The 13,962-nt window shown below is 39.6% G+C and overlaps 1 protein-coding gene across 1 annotated transcript in view; it reads left to right on the top strand.

Moving 5' to 3' along the window:
- Positions 1 to 13,962, top strand: part of PIK3C2G (phosphatidylinositol-4-phosphate 3-kinase catalytic subunit type 2 gamma) — a 307,338-nt gene that overhangs the window by 43,828 nt on the left and 249,548 nt on the right. The window lies entirely within an intron of this gene.

Here is a 13,962-nt window from a genome sequence, read left to right on the forward strand (position 1 = left end):
AGGGAATATTTTCTTTCTGATCTTTTTATTTTTATTTTAAGATTTTTATGTGGCTTTTAGTGTGTATGTGTGTTTTTGTTTTTTTTGTTTTGAAAAGGGAACAGTTATTGGAAATGCAAATTTATGAAGTGAGCCCTTTTTCTAGTAGTATCACTTCTTAAAAGAACCTGGCTTTAAAAGAGTCTTTCCTAGAAAGCACAGAGAAAAGAATTGAAAAAGAGCAAAAGAAGAATTAAAGTAATGTATCCACTATGGCGTATATCCTACTGCACTTTACCTTTTTTTTATTGTTGTGGTCATTATTTCTCCCAGGGTGTTGTATGTACTGAAGTTTTTAAATTACATACATGTTTACATAACTGGTTTAGTGTGCACACACATTTACACACACACACGCACACACATTTACACACACACACACGCACACACACGCACACACATTTACACACACACACACGCACACACACGCACACACACAGCACAACCTGAGGAGAGGTTTGGGGGTTTTACTGGGTCTTGCACTTAATGTAAATGAGCTGTGAAATGAGGCATGCTGCTGTGAAAAACATTGTCCTGAGACAGGTAAGTAAGAGTACGACTTGGAAGGCAAGTGAAGCGTCGTTCAAGTCATAGCTGGAGCATGGTGTCTGGGGTTAGGTGCTGTACTTCAAGGAGGGCTGATTAAAGGGAATCCAAAAGTGAGTCATGGAAACTATCAGAGGTGGAAGGGAGGAGTGAGCAGGCCTCGAGAAGGCAGGTAGTTAGCTTTGAGAAGGCTAAGGGAAGAGGACACAACAGTGTTCGGTTATGTCCATGATTGCTGCAGATGGACTGAAAATAGCCTGTACACTAGATAGAAAAAGCAAATAGTTGGTTTTGTTGCATCCAAGAAGGTTTAGAACAAGCTTTAAGGAAAATCTTAGTTTTTAAGATTAAAAAAAAAAAAAAAAAAAAAAGAGGAAGATGATACTTGATTTGATGGCCTGCAAAGAGTGGAGACCTCTAAGAACACATTAAACAGATACCTGTCAAGAGTTACATGAGATTAACTAACTGGTTCCATGCTGGTCAAAACAGTGGATTACATTATCTTCTGAGGTTGTTCTCAGATTTATGATTTTTTTTAATGCAAAATATCGCTTTAAATAATGAAATAAAAGTTAGATTGGGGTATTTCAACAGGTATTAAATATCAAATGTCAATTGAGTGTTACAGGGAACTTGTTTTTAGTTAGTCATACCTTTTCAGCGTTCAACTTTCATGAACTTGTGAATGAGTGGATTTTAATAGGCTGTTTTAAGGTTCACAGGAAATAAATTTCATATTTTCATGCACAGCTGTTCCAGAAACCAGATCTGGAGTTTGCTTGCATATTCTGTGCATTGGCAGCATGTAAACAGAGTAAAATCAGTGGCCTGGTAATTTTTTCTGACAAATAACCAGTACAACACAGCTTGAATTTTGCTCTCAAATAATCATAATCAGTTATTTGTAAATTATCTATGATTAAAAACTATAAAAGAGAGAGCGAAAAGACAATTAATAAAGTCTGAAAAGGACAATTTATTTAATGATCAGAAAGAAGCCAGATTCATCAGATAAAATGGTTCATTCTGCCATACAGTATGATGTAGTATTGGAAACGGATTATTTTCTTTTGGAAAGCTAATTTCCAATGAATAGTGAGAACCACCAAAAAAAGAGTGATGACAAATAGGATCTGAAGAATGGTGGAAAGGGGAAGAGCAAATCTGATCAAAAACACTGATGGGAGAAGGAGCTTATAGGTTGTCTTGAACGTAGTAAATCCTACTTTTCATATCATGAGTATTTATGGTAATTTATTAGCAGTGTTTATTTAAATAGCAATTAATTCGCAGCAACCAGAACTGCTTGTGCCCACTGTTTTCCATAACTGCCTAGCTGGGACAGAGTCAGATTTCCAGAGCTGATTTTATAAAGATAGCAGTTGGCAAAGACTGAACCTGAAAAGTAAATAGCCCATCACTTATGTATGTGAAGTTAGTGCACTGTTTATTTGCAGAACTCTGTTAAGATATTAATTTCTCATGTTTTCTTGCAAATATGTTATGCTGCTGAATGCATTAAGCTCATTTTTGCTTAAGCTATCCATGCTGCAGCGTTGCATGCAATGATGAGAGTAGCAAATAGACAGACAGTTGTTAATTGTAATTATCCCAATAATGTAGCAAATCTCTTTACACTCAGGTTTTGTACAGCATTTTCATTTCTCTAGTTCAATTTTTTGCTAGTCATAAAAATAACTTTTGATGTACTGCACATAGTAAATCAACGTCTTGAAAACTGTCAGGTGTTTCTAATCAAATTCCTGCAGTATCTTTCTACAGCAAAGCATATAAATGACAAGTAGATATAACTGATGAGAGATTAAAGTACCTGTATAACATTCACCTATGTTGCTTAACAATGATAGTGAGCGCATCTGGTTTCATTCAGTGTCCAAGTGTTGTCCAACAGATCAGTGTTGTGTAATATTTGACACTTTATAGAATAATTGGGGTGGGAAGGCGCCTCTGGAGGCCATGTGGTCCATCCCCCTGTACAAGCAGGGTCAGCTGGAGCGCGTTGCCCCGTACTGTGTCCAGTCAAGTTTTGAGCATCTCCAAGGATGGAGACTCCACAAGCTTCCTGGGCAACCTGTTCTGGTGTTCAGCCACCCTCATATTGAAGAAGTTTTTTGTTATGTTCAGGTGGAATTTTCTGTGTTTCAGCTTGTGCCCGTTGCCTCTCGTCTCGTCGCTGGGCACCACTGGGAAGAATCTGGCTCTGTCTTCTTTATGCCCTCTGATCAGATTTTTAAGAACACTGATAAGATCCCTCTGAGCATTCTCTTCACCAGGCTATGCAGTCCCAGCTAAGGCTTGCAAAAACCTCTTAATGCGGAAGTTGCCTGGAACTTATTTCCCCAGTCAAACTGAATAACAATTCACAACTGGATCTCAGTGATCCAATTCATGTGATTGTTGAGTGTAATGGACGTCAGAACTGCTGTTAATGATTAGGTTGCTTATACTGAGTTCAGCCTCAGAAGTGCCTCTTGTTCTGTTGTGGTCATTTGTGTCTCCTCAAGATGGATCCTTGGATTTAGCATCCTGTGGTGTTTGTGTCTGGAACTTTCTTTAACAAAAGAGTGTAGTCGCTGTCTCTTACCTTGTTGCAAGGAATCAGAGTATTACCTACTGCTCTGGAGAATTTATCTGTCCTTGGTGACAGCTTCATAGATACCATTTTAACATGACTGAAGTTTACAGTGATTATTTTCTCTCAAAGTTCAGCACAACATTGCTTTCATGAAATGATGGCAGCTTCTGGAACTATAACTCAATCTGAGACTTTTCTTTCTCAATGTCTGTATCTTTAGGTACTTGCAAATCTCAGTAATTTTTACGTAGGTTCCTGAGAAGAAAGTCATTTTTGTTCATACTGTTCTACTAAATGAAATGTTAGCAACTGATAGCTTGTATATCACTGGTACTGTTCTACAGCTTAGCAGCATTAAGTAAAAATCAGTCTGACGCAGCAATTTTTTGGAGTAGGAACTTACTGTGTTGATATGGTTCTCCACCAGGAAAGCTAGTGGTTATGTCTCTGAACCCAAGCTTTGCTGTAAAAAGCTTAAAGCTGTGCCTGCTGATCTGTAGCTATTGTCAGGATTAATTGTATCAGATATGCTGTATTAGCAAGATTGTACTTGATGTATGTGGCTATCTGTGTTTAGCTAGGGTATTTTGTACCTATTTATATATGCTGTCTCGGTGCAGTGGGAACCGTGTTGTAGGACAATGTACCTTGTTAGTTTGCTGGGGGAGCTGTTGGGTATTTCTTCTTTCATAAAAATCCAACCATTGCTGTATTACCCCAGGGCACAAGAGTTTCCACCCTCCCACCCCCCCACCCTAATCAAAAACATGGCCTCTCTTGCTAGAATTGGTCTATTTTTCTGGCCCGTAAGTTGAGTTTGAATTTCTCAAATTTTATTTGTTTGAGGCCAGTATAAATCGTTTATGGCTTTTCTGTTAGATTTTTTGACATCTAAGTGGCCTTTGTGTATCTTTGTGCATCCTTCCTTGTGGATCCACACCCTGGTGCCTTTAAGCAAATCCTGTTTACTTCTGAGAGTTCCTGCTTAAGCTGATAATGCAGTCTTGGAATATAGTTGCCAAGATATCCTCTGCTAGTTTTCTGTGGTTTCCTAGCTTTAGCAGTATCACAAGCAAGTAAAATACTTATTTCTTGTGAGATAAGACTGGTTATTTCAAAACTGGGTTTTTCTGGCAGATTGATGTATATATGTGGTATGGTTTTTATTCATTTTTACTGAAGTTACGTGTGCCTTCTCTTCAGCCACATCTGTACTTCTGCGCTAGACTTTTCCAAAGGAGTGTCTCAGTCATGCCTACCAGTGACTGCTCTTAGGATGGCCTCAGAATGGCTTTATCTGTCCATACTGCACAGCCACTGGCGTTGTCAGGCACTGCACTTACCCATAAGCTGGTCCCTCAACCACCAAGTCCCTTCTAGCCTTTCCCTGGTTTGCTTGCAACACTCCTAGCCCTACGGTAGAAGTCTTATGTATGAGATCCAGATGGCCTTTCAGTGTGCACAGTAATCTTGCTGCAACAGGATGTTGCAACAATTTATGGCTAACAAGACTGGAGGACCAGAGAAAAGGAACAGAAAATTCCAGGCTTACAGCATCAGGCATAAGTCCCTTGGTGCATGAGAAAGCAGCCTATTGTTCATCTCTGAGACTGTAATCCTGTGATTGGTGTGAACAACCAATGTATTTCAGCTGCTCGCTAATACTTGGAGAGCAGAGTCTACCTGGAGTCTGCTACCAGGTAGCAGACGCTGCTGTGCTTTGACCGTTCTTGACACAGATCTGTAGCATATTCGAGAAGACCACATAATCAGCCAGAAGATAGGTTGTTAACGGTGGATCTTCAGTTCTGGGATGTGAGCTCCATGTTAAGAACTGAACAGAACTGGAGCAGCATTGCATATGTTTCTGGACTACATCACTCTCTAGAAGTGATTCGTGCGAGTGTCTTATGGCATGGCAGCTGAGTGCTGGTAGGTCTGCCAAGGTCACTCTCTCATGGAGGTCTGTAAAACTATCTTTGCTAGTTTACTCTGGGCTGGTTGCCATCCAAAACACCCTGGACAGCACCGTGTTCTAGATTCAGTTGTTGCTGAAGCCATAGATGGGCGCGCGTTCCCAACGACTGCGTGCAATGTTTGTGTCTTACCGCAGGCAGTGAGTCAGAGAGACAAACTGTGTGAATGATGAATGTGTTCTGGGATGCCGATGCCTGCCTTCTGTATCCTCTTCCTGTCCCTTTGCAGCCACAGGCATAACCAGGCATCATGATGATGAATGTGTTTGCCTCAAAAACTTGGAGTGTTCTGTTCCGCTTCCTCCTCATTTTCTTTCTGGAGCTTTCCTTGCCTTTTCTGGCAAGTTTTGTGTTTGTTGCCAGTCTGCAGCAGCAGTACCTGGTTAAAAGGGTTTGAAAACCTGCTCCCCTCTAGACATTGGTTGCTTCTTACCTAACCAGCTAGGGGAAAGAAATTACCTAACACCCTACCTAGAAAACGTGAAATCCTTTTTCTGCGCCCTGGGGCGGTATGCCCTCTCTGAGAGGCAGAAGTCAGAGAAGTGCATCCTTGTTCCGCGCTGTGGTGTATAGGCAGGTGCAGGCAAATGCTACTGGCCTAATAGCAGAAGGCTTGTCAGCAAGACTGTGCTTCGCATACTCCAGGACCATCTGCACTGGCACGCTTAAACCAGGCTAGAGCCAGGAGAATTTATCTATAGATATAGGATTCAATTTCTATATGTAGAAAATATGCCACCGTTTCTTTCCATTGCCCCTTTCACTTTTGCATTTTGTATATCGAGGCCATCTGAAATCCCTTGGAAGTAACTCGAATTAAAAATTCCTTCATCTTTTCGCTATGGCTTGGGAAGATTATTCAGAGAGAGAATATAAGCAGAGTCTCTGTTACTAATGGTACCAGAAGAACAAGAAGGTATTCGGTAGCACTGGCGTATGTCCTTACTTATATAGTAAACAAAAAATGAAAGCCATCAAGTATTTGCTGTCTCCCGAACTATGAATCGGGACTGTTGGCTCCCATGCATCTTCATGTTAAAAGATATCCATAAAGAGCATAGAACAAGCACATTCTTAAAAATATGGAATAAACAGTAATAAAAAGAGTAGGGCAAAAAAAAAAAACAACCAGTCTTCATGACCCTTGTTTATGGATTCCTGTGGCTAGACCCAATTATCTCTACCAGCTCATGTGCTACAGAATGTCTGCTGCTGCTGCTGTCCTTTTGGCCTGTGCCTCATATGCCTGGTGCCCTGTGAGACCTCTCGTAAAACTGTTCCATGATTTATCATGTGAGTTACCTCTCTTGTGCCTTCAGGTGAAGCAAGCAGGTACCACAAGAAGCACTCTCTTGCCTCGTTGAAGGTATTCTTGGGCTTCTTTGTAGCTGCAAGGAGACCTGGCTGTTTGAAAGGTCCTCTCTTCCTTGGTCCTAAACAAGGAGGTTGCAGTAGATTTTGAGTTTTCTGCCCTTAGATATCATGCTACAAGCAGAAGACAAAACCTGAACTAGTGTAGAGCTTAAGAGATACATTACTCAAATATGTTTCAAAATCTATGCATGTGATACTTAGAACTTTGCCTCGTACATTTGTTTTCTGCTCATACACAGTACGGATGCTCAAGAAAAAAGCCAGCGCTACCGTGTCTCATTAGCAAAGGAAGGAGGAAAAATCACCAGTAAAACTACTTCAGTGTCCTGATCTAGGTTGTGTATCCTAGTTTTATCTCCCTACTTCCATCTTTGGAAGTTGCAATCTTTTCCTTTGAACAGGGAAAAGGTGGTACTTTTCCATGAGTTTCTAGGGAGGATAGGTCAGTGCTGGGGCAATGACATCTTTGATAATAGCATATGGAGATTTTTCTTATTTGATCACTGCCTTTGATGCAGCTCATGTGAACATTGCCTATAAATTATTCCTATCTGATAATCATCAAAACGAGCATGGATAATGTTTTCATATTGCAATAGTATAGCAAGACCTAGCAGCCTCAGTCATTTTAAGGTACAGCAGAAGTTATGTATGACTTTGCTCTGTCCAACAAATAGTGGATTCAGTGTAGAAGATACGGAATAGAAGTAATCCACAAGCTAAGAATAAGAAGAGAGAAGAAAGACAACATAATTTCTTTAATCCAATTTTCTGCTTGTGGCTGGCCAAGAACTGTGTTGTACTAGAAAATTAATGTAGATTAATGGTTTAAGCAATAACTGGTTAGTACACTATTCTTTTGCCTGTATAAAGCACTGTGAGCAAGCATTGTCCAAGCCTCAGGAGGCAGCTTCTCAGAACAAGTAAAGTACCCCTCTTAGCATTGTTATGTTTTTTGGAGTTTTGGTTTCGCCAGACAAAGAGCAGTTTGGTATGGGAGCTTGACTATTTCTCCCATAGGTAGAAAACCTCTATAGTAGGAGGAAAATTGAACTGTGATGGTTCTTGGAAAACTCATACTGCTGGTAGCCATGCTCTACCATGGATGAGCAGGGCTTAAAGTCCTACCAAAGCAATTGTTCTCTCATGGGGAAAAGGCAAGCCAGCAATATTTCCACTACTGTGGGTATACAGAAGAGATAAAGACAGACAAGATAATTGGATGAGCAATAATAAACACTCAAGGTGCAGTTGTGGACTGTGATCTTATCCAAGCACAAACTTTACCTTTTTTAAGCTTTTACCAAATGGCATGAACCAAAACATCAGTATTTTAAAGGCAATTATATGGAAAAGTGGTGGTTTATTTTAGCAATGTTTTGCTTGGAAACCTTAGTGTGTCTGTAGCTTCTCTCACTCACTCCCTCTGTTTTTTAAGAAGATAGGTGTTTCCAGAATAGGAACATACAAGTTTGTCCATAGGGAGAAGTTAAGGGCAAGGCATGTGTTAGCAGTAGTCTAAAAACTCAACACAGATATCTTCGGACCTGTATCTGCTTTCCAGAATTTTGATACCAAACAGATGTTGCATATTTCTTCAGCCAAAATTTGCTCACCATTGTGCCTGTGCAATCTCTCTAAAGTCAATGAAGTTGTTCAAATGTAACCGTTAGCGTAGAGCATTGTCATTCACGTGAATGTTGCTTGCCTTAAAGGATTTGATAAGGTGAAAACTAGAGGTAGGGAACAAATTAAAAACAAGGTATTCATTTTACAGCCCAGACCTCTAGGCCAAATCTAGAAAGCTAAAAATGTAAATTTGAGAAGGTTTTATTTATATATATGTATATGTATTAAAAATACATGGAATTTATATTTAGGTTTGGAATCCTTGAGCTTGGAGGTGATTAAGTCATCTTTTAAAAATGCATAAAGCCTTTAGTTTTGAATGTGAGACATCACAGAAAAAGGAAATTTTGATTCGAGTTTTCGACTGGTCTTTCCCTCGTTATCATCAACTACAAAATGCTTTTCATTGCCCATGAGTGAGATATATTAAAATGGTGCAATGGACCACCACGTTAGGCATTACGTTGGATGAGAATTCACTATGAAGTGTGGGAAAGCAGCACAAATGAGAAGTTGGTGTTGAAAAGGGCCTGAAACACGTGTGCATCTGTGTTCAAACTCCACAAAAAGCTAAGCTTCTAGTCAGTCAATGTGAGTGTGAGCTCTTGATTTTTCTGCTCACTTGTAAGGCCTTTTCCACGCACAGGCTGTTATAGCAGCGCCCAGAACTCTCCCATGGGTCTCTTCAGCACCTGGAAGTCAAAAGAAACTTAGGTGCTGAAATGAAATTTTAGGTGTATTTGAGTTGGGCTGGATGAAACAATGCCAACACTTTCAGAAGGTGTTTTGAAATGCAGAGTGCTGAAGTAGCTTCTGACTTTGCCAAACATTAAAATTTTATCAGTTGATACTGGTAGGCCAACTCTAAGCAGTAGTAATAACAATCATTTTATTTATTGGGTACCCTTCCGTCATTAATGTCCTGTTAGATGCCTCACAAAAGATAAAATCTTCTGTTAATGTCCTGCTAGGAGCCTCATAAAAGAAATAAAATATAAAGGCAGTTATATGCTTAATGGTTTATGCTTTTTCTTTCATGTTGATGTAGAAGATTACAGTAAAAAGGCCAATTTTGCGTCTTCATTGAAATTAATGGAGTTTCAACCACTTATCCTGGATCTGAAACGGATCCAAAATATGTTAATGCTTGTCTTTTTTTTTTGTTCAGTCAGCTGATGCTAGAACATTCCTAACTGATTTGCAACGTACCCCAACTGGATTAATTAGAACAGAAAAAGTAGTATTCCCCCCTCTAAATTCTGCTTACTGCAAAACCCACTTGCTATGAAATGTCATGTTAGGGAGGCTTCTTTTCCCCATCTTCTGACTAAATTGCCATTTCTTGTGCTCATTCTTTTCATCTTTTATGTTGTTCATTAAAAATGTTACGTTTTATGCCCAGTATTGTTCACACTCTACAAGGTTTTTATCACTTAGATAAAAGCAATCTCCTTGATGCACAGCTGGTCTCCAGTGTGATCTGATTGCTTTTGTGATAGGCCTTAGACACCTAATGCTGTGCAGAGCACTTCTAAGTTTTTTCAGATAACTAAATTAAATTACTTGCAGATGAACTTGTTTTATAGCAACATATCTGAAGAAGGTTTTCAGATTCATGGCCAGTCTCCCATGTTTTCTAGCATTTAGTAGCATCATGGCCTTTGCGTGGTCCCACAGATTTCTTGAGAGATAAGGTACAACTCAGTATGACCACCACTTGCTTTTGCTCACTCTTCTAGTCATGCAGGAGAAAGGAGGAAAACACTTCACCTCTGGAAAAGAATCACAGCTGTAAATCCTAAGAGGAAGTATGCCTCCTTAATGGGGACTTAGGCACCTAATTACCTGTGAGGTCAAAGAGTTGGTGTCAAGCATCCCTATTTCCTTTTAGGTAGCCTGACACACGTGTTCCTGTGAATCCTCTTCTCGGATCACTGATTTTCTCCGTGTCTTTGAGAGACCGAGTGCTCCAATCTCCACTCAGGATTTCAGTGGGTAACGGGATGCCTCAGTATCGGGCATTGAGATACTATGCCTCTGTTATTTTTGCTGATTTAGCCCCAAAGTGAGATTAGTGGCATCCTGCCACTCTCCAGGGCAGTCCTGCTTTCACCATACATCCATCCACATGCTACAAATAAAGGAAGAAGGAAAAAAAAAGATGTTCTTGCTGTTTTAAAAAAAAAAAAAAAAAAGTTACTCCTTAGGACCCCCTCCCCAACATATTTCAACACATTTTTCATATAGCCTCAGCTTGTAATAAAGTGAACAGGAGGTTTTTAACCAAACTTCTCATTCTATTTAGTGCACATACTGAGACCATTTAACAGCTCTTCTTCTTTTTATTAAAGATTTTTTTTTCTTTTAAAGCTGCCAGCCTGCTTCCAGATGGTATCATGCATGGGTGGTAACAGTCGGCTGGCACCAAATATACCTTCTTCTTCCACTCTTCCCTAGGTGTATATTACCTAGCTGGCTCTGGTCCTGAGATAATCAAGTAGTTACAAATCCTAGGCTATTAGGGTTCATCAGATTGTGGTTAAAGTTATTCCTGGTCACATTATAACCAAGCCAAAATCATTTAGTTGTCTGTGGTCATAAGAAACGTAATTCCCATTTAGATTTGATTCATTTTTTCAGAGCTCTTTAAAACTCATTTACTATAACCAGCAATGCTTCATCCTGTAGGTAATACGTTGTGGGCTTGGAACTGTTTTATTGAGACTTTTCTGTTCGTTCTTAAGCGCTGTCTGGCTTTGTCCGTTCTTTATTAACGGCATGTAGTGGCTCAAGAGGATTAGGGAACTCGAAGTTGGCATTTCTACTCCCAGTGGGAACTGATCCCTTGAAAAGGAAGCTGTGCAGCTTTTTTTCCCTGGTTTATTTCTTAAACTGCCTCTAGTTCTGTCAGCGCTTCAGGGGCTGTTCCAGGACCCTAAGCAAAGCCCAGTATGTTAAAACATTTGATCGTGGCTCTCATGATATACATCAGCCTAACTCTTGTATCTTTGGGCTTCCTGAAGTTGCTCTAAACTAACTCTACACTGCTGCAGCTGTACCACCTCTAGAAGGAGTATGAGATTTTTGTGTCAGTATGCATGACACGTGATAACAGCTAAGCTTCCTTCTCAAGCACCGTGCATATAGTTGGCCTCTTTAAACTCTATTCGTTCTCAGTGGTGAAGGGATCTTCCAGCATCAGAAATCTTGTTCCCTGTTTCCAACTACAGCGGTAGCTATCCCTTTCATTTCTCGCTGTCTCACCCAAAAGAAAACATTTGAAAGATATCAAGCGTTCTGAAGTGGCTTGCAATTTTCATGAGTACAAACTTGGAAACCCTAAGAGTGAATTTTCATGACCTAGTATGGCCTGTTGTAAGAAAATAATCATTGCTCTGTATCTTAAAGAGAAGTGGCCGTAGACATAAATTTTAAAAAAAGGAGAGGGAAAGGAGGAGAAGTATTGCTTGCGATTTTTGGCACTGTTCTCTCGGAAGCAAATAGGTCCAGACAGTGGCAGTGCCTATATTGCATTGGTCAGTGGCAGGCAGTCCTGAGATTTGTAGTGTTACTAACGTGAGGTCCCATTTTGGCCTAGCAGTGGAATACACCTGGCATGTACAGACACGTGATCAGCTGTGGTCTAGGCTAATGTGGTTTAATTCACGCTGGAGTGGCCTCACACAGAGACAATTAGCAATAGCTCTGCTCAGGAGAAGGTAGCTTGTTCAGACTTAAGCTTATCATCTGTTTCTATGCCATGCAGATTTCTCCATTTCTAATTTTCATGAAACTGAAATAGGATTCTTCTGTGTTCTTCCAGACACGACATTTGACAGTTCCCTGTGCAATCATACTGTAAACAACTCTGGCTAATTGTTCTTTCGTTAGCTGAGGAGACGGAAATAAAGTAATCTCACTCAGGGTTATACAGCACTGTATAAGACCATAATCAAAAGAATGGGAATATATTCAACATTTGCACTTACTATTTGCAAAATAAAACTATTTTGCTCTGCTATACTTTGGCTGTACAAATTCGTATTAGTGTTATTCCTGAGAATCTCCTTAGCTGAAAGGTAACTGGGATTTGAGTTGGAATATTAGAGCATCTGGCAACAGGAACTGCTTTTTTTTTTTTTTTTTTAAACCTCTGTAATGACACATTTTTACAGCCTTAGAGGGCACAAAAGATAAAAGCTGAGCTTAATAAATATTGAGGTTAGACTTGTGACTCAGCTGACAGGCAGTAAAGCTGTGCAAACTTTCCTTATGAAACATCAGCAGACAATGGGAACTTTCATGTCTGAGTTTGAAAGTGAAGTTGTTCTCATGGTTTTGATGCTGAACAAACCTTATACTATACTTGGAAGCAATTTTTCTTCCTTCTCCAAATGGAAATCATTAGGGCTATTATTACTCATGAGGCAGGACCTACAGTAAGAGGTTAGCATTTACAAAGTGTTTCCTGTTTCTTTGAATTCAAGTCCTTACATTAATCATCCCTTCGAGGTGCAAACTTGATAAACCTGCTCCTTGCACTTTTCTTATTGTATCTATATACATATAGAGAAAAAAATACGCATATATGTATATGCCTGTCTTCCTTATCTTAAAGCAGGACTTAAAATGTCACATGGTCTTTTTCTTTTTCTTTTTTTTTTTTTCTCAAATGCCTTTATGGTAACTAGTTTCCACCACTGCCTCAGACATTATGTTATGGGAGAACTGTTGTCATGAATTCATTCAATATGTACATGAGTTTTCTTGTGGTTTCTTTTGCAGCTTTGTAAAAAATGATCCATCTCAACAGAATTTTTAAATGAAAGTCAAAACATTCCCCTGGTCAGTGGGGAGCCTGGGCAGGAAAGGTCATGTTCAAGTTCATTCTCCTTCCCATCCCCCATTAAAAATATGATTGTAAAAAATAATAAAAAGGCTGTGTTCAATAGCGCTTTCGTTAAGGATGGCTAACAGATCTATAACCGTTCAGCTGTTGCCAATAGCATTTTCATACTGCACCTTCCGGGGGTTACTATCTTGCTATTTAAAAATAAATAGACTGATATATAGGCAGGAACACCAAAAAAAGGTAGTATTACTGACAACTCCACTATAACTTTCAGCCTGTTAACATAAAACTCCACCACTAAATCTCTGAGGGTAAACTATGCACAGATAGAAAAGCCCCAAGGTATTAAGAATGATTTTGATATAAATTCCAATTTTATTTTATGACCATTTTACAGCTGCTTCTAGATATCTTCTCTCATAAACTAAAAGGTACAAGGCAAATGTTACCTCTTTTTTTTTTTTCCTCCTTCTTCTTTTTCTGTAGGGTTTCAGACAGTTGGTTTATTGTGACATGTTAGCAGCATTTTCTCTGCGCTGCACATTCGTAAGAATGAATTTTAATGAGACTAAGCTAGCAGAAGACCCATAAAGAAGATGCGATTATGTTTTAAGTATTCATAAAAAAGTTGCATTAAATTTACAGATTTTGATTTTTGTCTTTGACAGTCAAAAGAAATAGTCTGAGAGCATGTAAAGCAGCGTAAATCAGCATAGTTGAAATGGTTTCATTGTGTGGGCTGTGTATCCAGAAAACGCTTCTCCACGCAAATAGGAGAGTTTTGCTGGTGATGGCAGGATGGGGAAAAAAGCACTCAGGAAGCCACTGGCCAGTGCTGAGGTACAACTTCTGTTAGCCTCACTGCTGAGGGAGGTCACTCACACCCACGTGGTTATAGCATAAAACCTTAACTTGGCCACTGAAAAGGGATAACAAGTAGGAAAATA

The sequence above is a fragment of the Struthio camelus genome, chromosome 1, assembly GCF_040807025.1.
Source record: "Struthio camelus isolate bStrCam1 chromosome 1, bStrCam1.hap1, whole genome shotgun sequence".
Taxonomy (NCBI): Eukaryota; Metazoa; Chordata; class Aves; order Struthioniformes; family Struthionidae; genus Struthio; species Struthio camelus.